The 11,012-nt window shown below is 42.4% G+C and overlaps 1 pseudogene; it reads right to left on the reverse strand.

The window, feature by feature from the left end:
* Positions 1-7,762: 7,762 nt before the first annotated feature.
* On the reverse strand, positions 7,763-8,750 carry LOC120319013 (annotated as a pseudogene).
* Between the last annotated feature and the right edge of the window lie 2,262 nt (positions 8,751-11,012).

Below are 11,012 nucleotides of genomic sequence, written 5' to 3' on the forward strand. Positions count from 1 at the left end.
TTTGCATTGCCTGCGATGCTTCTCCATACGGAGTTGGGGCAGTACTTAGCCATCTGATGGCTGATGGTCACAGGTCCCTGTGGCTTATTATTCCAGAACACTGTCTTTTGCTGAGCGTAATTACGCTCAGATTGACAGGGAAACTCTGGCCATTGTGGCTGGTATTAGGAAATTTCATGATTTCACATATGGCCGCCACTTCATGGTCTATACTTCACCATGACCAAACAGACCCCTCAGATCCTTTCCCCCCCGTATGTTGAGATGGTCCATTTTTTTGTCTGCATATGACTACACGCTGCATCACAAACCCGGAAAGGAAATGGGCCATGCTGATGGCCTGAGGAGATTGCCTCTGCCAATATTGGAGCTTGCTCCCGTTCCTGCTGTAAATATTTTGTCCATTCAAGAGTTGCCTGAGTCTCCCCTCAATGCTAGGGATGTGGCTGCTGAAACTGCTACTGATCACACACTTGCATGCGTGTTAACGTGGGTAGTGTCAGGGTGGCCTGACACATGCCCTGGCACAGAGTTCCAGGGGTTCTGGAAGAAGTGACATGAATTATCTATATTCAAGGGATGTGTGTTATGGGGCAGTAGGGTAGTGATCCCAGCCTCACTAAGGCATAGAATCTTAGTCTCTCTGCATGAGGGACACCCTGGGATAGTCAGGATGAAGGCGCTTGCGCGCAGCCATTTATGGTGGCCGGGTCTGGATAAGTACATAAAGGCCCAGGTGCATGGGTGCCATGTGTGCCAACGGTCTCGGCCTGAAATGCCTCAGGCCTGACTTCATAGATGGGAGGAAACCCACAACCCTTGGTCTAGGGTTCATATAGATTAAGCTGGGCCCTTTTAGGGGCAATTCTTCCTGGTTGTTGTTGATAGCCATTCCAGGTGGCTAGAGTTTGTTCCTGTGACCTCCACCACTACTGCCAAGACGATCCAGGTGCTGCAAGGTATTTTTGCCACTCATGGCCTCCCATATGTGCTGGTTTCTGATAACGGTCCTCAATTCACTTCTTCTGAGTTCCAGGCTTTTCTTCAGGCTAACCTGATCCGCCATGCAACTTCAGCTCCATTTCATCCTTTCACCAACGGGATGGCTGAGCGTATGGTGCGCACCACCAAGGACACACTCAAGCGACTGACTTATGGGGATTGGCATCACAGGTTAGCAGACTTTCTTCTTGCACACTGCACCACACCTTACACTCCTACTGGAAAGAACCTGGCTGAACTTCGTTGGGGCCACCGGCTCATCACTAAGCTGGACAGGCTGCACCCTGACCGGGTGGCATCTCAAGGGTTGCATCCACGGCCACCAAGGTGTCTGCAAGTGGGTGCTCCTGTTTGGACCAGGAATTACGGGCCTGGTCACCCGTGGGTACCTGCTATCATCTGCAATGTCTCCGGGCCTCTGTCCTATGAGATGTCACTGGACGACGGCTGCGTTCTGCAGCAGCACATAGATCAGCTGTGTGTGCGGCTGGATTTGCACCCTTCTACTCCTGGTTCTGCACTGGGGGGGGGGAGGAAGGTTACAGAATGCATTTTGAGGACCAATGTCAGCAGCCAGTGCCGGCAGCTGAAGAGATCGTTGATCCTCCGTCCTGAGATTCTGCAAGGGCTCCAAACAAGAATTCATGGGGCAGAGAACTACTCTACACATCAAGATGTACTCCAGCCAGGGAGTCACCCAGGAGGCATCCACATATTCCATATAGTCACTCCAGACAGGGAGGATAACTGGGGGTATCCACAGAACCCACAGAACACGCAAGAACTGGCAACCCAGCTAGGAAGCAGGTTCAATTCTGCAACTGTCTTCCAAAAGGAGGTCCTCTGTAAGGGGGACAAGCAGAGAGGCCTCTCCTGACTCTGGCACCTCAGGCACAACTGGGAAAATCTACCTAATAATGAAAAATCCAGCAAAAAGGGCAACACCAGGCAACTACAGGCCAATTACCTGCTTACCAACAACTTTCAAATTACTAACTGGTGTGGTAGCTGATGCAGTACAACAGCATCTAGTTGAAAACAATCTCTTTCCACCTGAGCAGAAAGGAAACCGCCCCAATAGCAGAGGAACAAAAGATCAACTCCTAATAGACAAAATGATCTTGGAAAACTGCAAGAGAAGGAAGACCAACCTGAATGTGGCATGGATTGACTACAAAAAGGCATTTGACTCTCTGCCACATGATTGGATAATCAAAGTGCCTAGAAATAACAGGAGTCAGTAGAAACATCAGAAAATTTGTGCAAAGATCGATGGCACAATGGAAGACACAGTTGCAGATCAATGGTGAGAGGCTGGGAGAGGTTAATATCAAGAGAGGAATATTTCAAGGAGATTCATTATCACCATTACTATTTGTTATTGCACTGTTTCCTCTGTCAACAATACTGAATAACTCAGGACATGGCTATCAAACATCAAAAACATCTGCTAGACTATCCCACCTCCTTTACATGGATGATCTGAAGCTGTATGGAAAAACATCATCTGAAATAGAATCGCTGCTCAACACTGTCCGTATATATAGCCAAGATATTGTTATAGAGTTTGACTTTGACAAATGTGCCACACTTACTATCAAACAAGGAAAAATAGTGAAAACTGAAGGAATCAAGATGCCCCACGGAAATAACATTAAGAGTCTGGATGAGGAAGATTACTACAAATACTTGGATATCCTTCAAGCTGACAACATCAAGCACACTGAAGTCAAGAAAAAGATTAGAGGTGAATACATCAAGAGAGTGAAGAAGATCTTAAAGTCCAAACTCAATGGAGGAAATACCATAAAGGCAATCAACACCTGGGCAATCCCAGTCATTAGGTACACAGCTGGAATAGTGGACTGGACTCAAGCAGAACTAAAAGCAATGGATAGGCAGACCAGAAAAATAATGACAATGAATCATGCCCTTCATCCACGCAGTGACATTGATAGACTTTATCTACCAAGGCAAATAGGTGGGCGTGGAATGCTACAAGTACATCAGATGGTTGAAGAAGAAAAAATGGCTTTGGAAGAATATCTGAAGAACAATGATGAAGATGCACTGAAATTAGTATATCAGGAAGGCTTACTGACTACTAGAGAGACCAAACTGGCCTACAAGAAAGACCAAATGAAGAACAGAATAGAGGCATGGGAAGACAGAGCACTACATGGCCAATACATTAAAAAAAAATAGCTGGGAAAGCAGCCTAGCACTGTGTTGGCGTTTTTGGCAGCTGCAGCACACTGCTGGCTCATATTTAAGTGATTGTCCACTAGGACTCTGAGATCCCTTTCACAGTTACTACTATTGAGCAAGATACCTCCTATACCTGTGGTGGTGAACCTATGGCACATGGCACGCAGAACCCTCTCTGTGGGCACGCGCGCTGTCACCCCAGTCCTAGGCCTCTGCTGCCATGTGCAAAAAAAAAAAAAAGTTCAATCAATCAATTTCAACTTCTCATGGGAAAAAAAGATCTCACAAAATTGGAATTGCTTGATTGAACTTTATTTTCAGTCCCACACAGCAGCGGAGGAAGTGACGCGTCAAAGCTGGAAAAAAGGTGCTGTGTGGGGGTGGGAAAAGCGGCAGGAGCAGGGCGCTCCATGTGACGGGTGGGGCGGGGCCTGTTGCTTCCCTCCCCCTGCCAGACACCTGCTGAAGCCACGCAGGGTAAGGATACCACCCCCACTTCTGCCCAGACGCCCTTGCCTCCCCCAAGTGTTTTTTTTTTACTAACCTGCCTTTCAGCTCTATTCGCTTCTCACGTGTTTATGGGACTATCGATAAAAAAAAAGTTCCATGAGACTTCTAACTTCTCACAAGATCTCAAGAAATTAGAAAGTCTGATGGAAAATTTTTTTTACCGATAGTCCCACAAACACGAATGGAGAAACAGAATGCAACTGAAAGGCAGGTTAGTAAAAAAAATGCTTGGGGGTGGCAAAGGCATCTTGGCGGGTGTGGGTGCAGCAAACCTACCCTGGATGGTGGCAGAAGGGTGGGGCACATGCCTTTCCCATGCCAGGCCAGCCCCTCCCCAAGCCTCCAGCGCTTCACCTGCAGCTTTGGTGGCTTTGTAGGCAGAACTGTGAAGTTCTCTGACAGAGAATTTTGCAGCTCTGCCTATAGAGCCACCAAAGCAGCAGATGCCAGGCCAAGGGCCCAAATTTGGCCCCAGATGCTGTCCTAGATATGGCAAGGGACCGGCCCCTGCTGCCTCAGCCCTGGCGCACCCCAACCCGGCTGGGTGCACACACAGAAAATGGTGAGTGCTCTGGGGCTGGTGGTTTACAGCAACAGCTGCAGCTCATTTGCCTCACCCGCTGCACCCCTCCCAGCTTCACCCATCACACCCGGCTATTCCCCACTTTGCTGGGCCTCTCCTCCTCCGGTTCTGCTGCACCGCACCTTTCCTCACTTAGGACTTGGCGTTCAATAAGCCTAGCACCCCAGGGCATGCTCGACCTGTGGGATGAAAGGAGATACAGTAGCACAAGCCAAGCATTGGCCCGCTCCCATTCACCCTCTCCGCCTCCCCCTTTCTTCCCCCCTTCTCTTTTTTTTTAACCTCCTCCTATTCCATTCAAGTGCAGCTGGAGGAAAAGAGTGAGAAGGGGGAGAAAGCAGGGGGAGTTTTGTGTGTGAGGGGGAGAGAGAGAGAGAGAGAGAGAGAGAGAGAGAGAGAGAGAGAGAGAGATCGAGCCAGCAGGGAATCAAAAGTGTGGGGAAAGGAAAGTGTTCTGAGTAAGCAAACTTACAAAAAGGGGATCCGCCAGCAGTTCCATGCTGGGTTTCTTCACCCAGTGTGAATTCTGCGTCCCCCTCTCCAGCCCTACTATGTGGTGGAGAGGGCGACGCTCGGCTTGTGCCTCTGTGCTCTCCCATCTCCCTGCCTTTCATCCCACTGACCAGGTGGTGGGTGTGCTGGGCCTCTTCTTTCGATCCCCCTCCAGGGTGGCCCTGAGGATCTAAAACTGACCACATTCTGGATGGCTGACACGAACTTTAGATCAGCGCTGCCTCCGCCACCAGCACCTCCATGGCCCACTGCCTGCATCACAGCCTGTGAACACTTCTCTTTCCCCACCCTTGTGTGGGAAAGCCATGGCCACTGGCAGCAAAGAGAAGCAAGATGACAAGACTAGATGCCAGGCAGTTTGCAGACGGCCAGTGAGAAAGTGAGGCCATTTGGGGGGGTCAGTTTAGTCTCATTGAAATTCTCAGAAAAGTAAGAGGCCTGAAAGAAATATATGGAATTATCTGCAAAGGACTTCTGGGGAGATGGCTTGGAGCCATGTGCTGCGTCGGGGAGGTGGTGTGCAGGCAGCCGAGAGAGCAAACTCGCAGATTGGCTTTGTACTCTATTTTTTTTTAATTGAAATTTTTATAAACATTTTACAATAAAACCCCTCCCCACCTCTCTCCCTCCCCCCTCCCATTAACCCTCCCCCCCTTCCCAGAGCTGAATACAGAGCTAAAAACAACAAAAAAGAACATAAGAAATTAAATGAACATCAAACATTTATACTTAAATCCTAAAAAGCTTTTAAAGTCCTTTAACTCCATTACAATAAAATCAACAAATCTAAACATAACAACTTTATACAATAAGTTATTCAAAAGCTAAATAATACTTTCTAATCCCATATTTGTTCTGAACAAAATTTACCCATCTTTTCCATACAGAGTTATATCTCTCTTGTGAATGGTCTTTCAGATAAGCCGATATTTTGGCCATTTCTGATAAATAAGAAACTTTAAAAAACCATTCCTCTAAGGTAGGCAAGGAGTCTTTTCTCCAATATTGCCCAATCAATAACCTTGCTGCCGTAATAAAATTCAACATTAAAATAATCTCTTTGCTATCACAATCTTCAATAATACCTAACAAAAATAATTGTGGTGTAAATTTTATCCTATTAAAATTTTTTTTGAATATTCCACCAAATCTTAATCCAAAAAGCCTTTATATTTCTACAAGACCACCAAATATGATAATAAGTTGCATCCATACAACCACATCTCCAACATTTGGGCTGTAAATTAGAGTACATATGAGACATCTTTTGTGGATCAAGGTGCCATCTATAAAACATTTTATAAAAATTTTCTCGTAAATTTTGAGCTTGGGTAAACTTAACATTCCTAACCCAAATTATCTCCCATGTATCTAATAGAATCGGCTCTTCAAAATTTTGAGCCCACTTAACCATACAATCCTTAACTAATTCTATTTCTGAGTCCAATTCCACCAAGACATTATAAACTCTTTTTATATGGGCTCGATTTTGATCTCTAATTTGTTTCACCAAATTGACATCTTCCACAATAAAACCCGTTTTTTGATCTATACTCCATCTTTCTAATAACTTCCTATACTGAAACCAAGAATAAGTAATGTTTTCTTGCAATAAATCCTCCATCGATTTTAATTGCCACTTATTCCCTTCCCATTTAGTCAATTGCTTATAAGAAATCCTATCCATTTTCACCCCTTTCCTTATCCCTTCTATAGCGTGCCCAGGAATTCCCCACAGTGGTATTCTAGAATTTACCCTATAATATTTCTTCCAGACACGCAATAAAGCAGTTCTTAAAACATGGGCTTTAAAGGCCCTATCCACCTTTTTATTATAAATTAAATACGCATGCCATCCAAATAATAAATCCCATCCTTCCAAAGAGAGTATGTCTAGATTTGTTAAGTTAACCCAATCACTAATCAAAGTCAAAACCACCGCATCATAATACAATTTTAAATTCGGCATCTTGAGTCCACCTCTCTCTCGAACATCTTGAATAATTTTAAGTTTGACTCTTGGTTTTTTCCCAGCCCAAATGAATCTATTAATCCCCCTCTGCCACTCTTTTAAGTTTGCCTCATTCTTTAAAATAGGTATCATTTGAAACAAAAAAAGAAATTTAGGCAAAAGATTCATTTTCACTGCAGCAATTCTCCCTAATAAAGATAATTACAATTTCTTCCAATCATTCAAATCCTTCTGCATTTTAAGCCATAACACTTCATAATTATTTTTATAAAGTTTTGCATTAGAAGCAGTTATATAAACCCCCAAATATTTTACCTTTTTTACAATTCACTTGTTTTTAACTAGACTATCATCATCACTGACTGAAAAATTGGTCCTGGCTGTGTGAAAAGAGAAACGGTTGATTGTCCCATTTCTATTCCAAATTCAGCAACAGAAAAATCTCCCTCTTCTGACAGAGACTAGGAATGTAATATGAATTCTTTTTTCAAGTAGCCACACAAGGTAATGAAGAGACATGCTCTTGATTTATGGGACTTTAAATAGAATGAATCAGAGTGTAAACTTGACATTGTTAATCTTTTCCTAAGGTGAATAGAAAATTTTCTGCAAGTATTTTTATTATCGTACGAACTATATTTTCTCTGAATTAAAACTTCCCATTATAATTAACTAAGAGTTATCTAGAAACAATGTAAAATCCATGTACAGCATCTAATTAGGAAAACTGAACAAATGTTAAAGATTACATTTTCCACTTGGATATTTATTTAGAACAAAGTTACATACAGTAAAACTTGTAGGTTAGTACTGTTTTTGGAAAACAGTTTATTCTGATTTGAAATATTTTTCAAAATACGTTTTACCAGATCTCTATGAAAGAAACCTAAATACACAGAATAAAAAATTAAATTTGCTGCAATGGTTGTTAAATATTTACATTCACTAATATATACATAAAAATGCCACAAAATTATTTTGTTTACATCTGGAATGTGTGCTCCACTTCATCCGATCAGCTTTTCTATCTCTTTTCACCAGTCCTGCAACTGAAGGCTTGACTGGACTGCTTTTATATGCTTAGTGCTTTTCTAAGTCAAAAATTATTTTGCAGGGTCTTTGAAGTTTCACAGCTGGGGCAGTTTGTCCACTGGTGTGTCAAATCTGAAATCTGCTGGGAAAAGGTCTGGAGCACGTGGATAAGTCAGCCTATATGACTGTCTTATTGTAACATCAGCTACACTGGCAATGTCTCCAATTTCTTTCTGTGTTCTCTTTTCAGCCGAGGCTTGTGAAGCCATATAAATAGCAGCAGCTGCCACCGAGATAGGACTCCTTCCAGGAACTAAATCTAATTCCACAGCTTTACGCGCAATGTGTGTTGCGGCCATCTGGACTTGCTTAGGGAGACCCAAGTTTGAACAAAATCTGGACATGAAATCTCCAGTAGTGATCAAATCCACACTTGTTTCTAAAGTTTTCAAGATGAGTTTGAAACACCGGCCTATTTCTTTTTTGGAAATTCTGGAAACAGCACATATTTCTTTAAATGTCCTAGGAACTCCCTCTTGTCTGCAAGCAATGTAAAGACAAGCTGATGCAATGGCATCGTTACTTCTCCCCTTCAGGCTCTTCTGCTCATACACTTGCTTAAATAAATTATTTGTTTGATCTACTATATTGCGGGGCAGGTTGATCCTGTCAGCCATGCTAGCGATTTCCTTGAAGGCGTTCATCATTGCACGGTCAAAACTGCTCATGGTGCGATGATTTTGATACTTTGAATTCCCAAATTCATCAAAGCTGGCCGCACCTGTCCCCTATGACGAGTCCACATTCTGGACAAATCATGTCTCCAGCTCTATAATCTTCTACTAAAGTAGAATCTGGGTGGTTTGGACATGTCACTCTAGGCAGAACGTCCAAGCGGCTCATGGACGCCATCTTGCTTCCTCCGCATCGATTCCCTTTGTACTCTATTCTTGTCACCTCCTCTCCCTAAAATCATAGAACTCTTTGGATTGAATGGGAAGTTAAGAGTCAACTCCCCCCCCCAATTATTTTGTCAGAGACTTGGAAAGTGTTTCTTGCTTCTACTTCCTCTCATCTGCTCTTTTATAATTTAATTCAGCCTTACCCAAACTAATGTCTTTTGGGTGTCATGGACCACAGTTCCCATAATCCTGTGGCTATGAATGCCTTATTTTTTCTGCAGTATGCACCTAGGACACAGTACGTCTGTGGGATTTAGATGTATTTAAACATTTGTTTCTTCTGCCTAATTTATTAAATCAACATCTAATTCAAAATAAAATGTTTCTGAGAAATCCAAGGTGGTTTACAAAAAAACTCTCAAATAGAGCTATTGTAAAGCATCACCAGCACTGCTTAAAACAATATTAAAAGTGTGTATTTTAAGAAAAAAAAAATTAGTAGTAATTTACTTAGTGCTGTTTGACCATAAAATGTGATGTTGTTCTATATGTGCCTGGCCGAACAGTGTTTGGAGTTGCCTCTAAACGGGTGAGGGATGCACTGTTCATATTTTCCTTGGAAGCAAGTTCTATAATTGGGGTGCTGTCTCTGAGAAGGCTCTGCTCATGGCCACTGTTCTATAAACCAAACCAGGGGGACCATCTGTTCTAAATGGATGGTAAACATAGTTGATTAGGGGGCTGGAGGCTAAAACATATGACAAATATTTGTGGGAATTGGGTGTGTCTAGCTTAGTGAAAAGGACTAGGGGTGGTGACATGATAGCAATGTTCTTTTTTTAATAACAAATTTTATTAGTTTTCCAGTTTTACATTTAAGTATTTAGAAAGCAGCATGGTGATTGGGTAATCAATAATTCAATAACAAAATCTTTAGTACATATGTCAGGTTACATCATCAAAAATTCCTTCTCTAGGGTTCCGGATTGCTGTGCTGGCAGTCATCTGCAGAGAGTTGTCTCTTCACTGGCCGGTTTCCCTTCGCCGGTAGATCCTTAACAGGGTCAATAGTCACCCTGAAGGGGCGACTACCAATGAGGAGGACTCTTGTCAACCATGGAAGGGGGGCAGCTCCTTCCATGGTCTGAGGCAGCTCCTTAGGGCCGACGGAGAAAAGATCAGCTATTAATATGGCCGATCATTTAGCCACCCCAGCCGAAAGTCAGAAGAACATCTAAGCATAAAGAACTACTGTGGAAGATCCAGGTGAGACCCTTCCTTCCCTCTCTTTACCCTATCTATCTCCCTGTGAAAAATTTTTGGAATTATTTCTCTGCTTTGAGAGAGCAGCGTCTATTTCCTGGGGAAAAAGAGCTCTTGTAACAAAGAAAAAATAATTAATTTTTACTGACTATTTTTATTCTTGGATACTCTGGGGTCCTGAAAAAAATCCTATTATAGAACTTTATTACTCTACTCTTTATTTACTCTATCTACTTATTAAGCTGGAGAATATTGTTTTTCTTTTACTTTCCTAACTGGATAAACTGTATTGGAATCTGGAAAAAAGATTTTACAGCCTACTGGGGACATCTTGTGGCGAAAGATGACACTGCAATTGTATTTCCTCTTTGATTTTGAGGCTAGGTTTGACCTTCAAATTATTATAAAAGGGAAAAGATAAAGGATTTGAAACAGCTAGGTGATGAAATTGCCTACTAGAAACTGTGGAGGTGGATATTGGCTGACTGTTAGTAAACATAGCCTCCACTAAAAGACTAAAAGATTATTCCACCACCGAAATGGAGTAATTTTACCCACAGCTTAACTATAAACTTATATTGGAAAACATTTTGGAGGTTACGGAGCAAATGAACTCTAGGATGAATACCAAAGATGATATTCCAGAACTACAAATTGAACCTCAAATTTTAACTGATCAACTTATAGGCCAAGGAATAATAGAGGACGAACAGATCAACTTTAAAGAGGCCTGTATGCAACAACACACACAATTTAATGAGATGGAGGAACCTCACCCACAACTTAACTATAAACTTATACTGGAAATTTTTTTTGAAGCTATTGAGCAAATGAATTTCAGAATAAAAGCCCTTGCCCCAAAACTTCAAACTGATTTCCAGACTCCAATTGTCTACTCCATAAGTAAAAAAAAACAACAGAAGAGGAACAAGTCAACACAGAAGAGGACACTACACAATCCTATGTACAACTCATTGAGAACTTTGATGACCAAAGAATGACTTTAATCAAAACACTTGTAATCCCA

Source organism: Crotalus tigris, unplaced genomic scaffold (assembly GCF_016545835.1).
Source record: "Crotalus tigris isolate CLP2741 ecotype Arizona unplaced genomic scaffold, ASM1654583v1 scf7180000017600.4437325, whole genome shotgun sequence".
Taxonomy (NCBI): domain Eukaryota; kingdom Metazoa; phylum Chordata; class Lepidosauria; order Squamata; family Viperidae; genus Crotalus; species Crotalus tigris.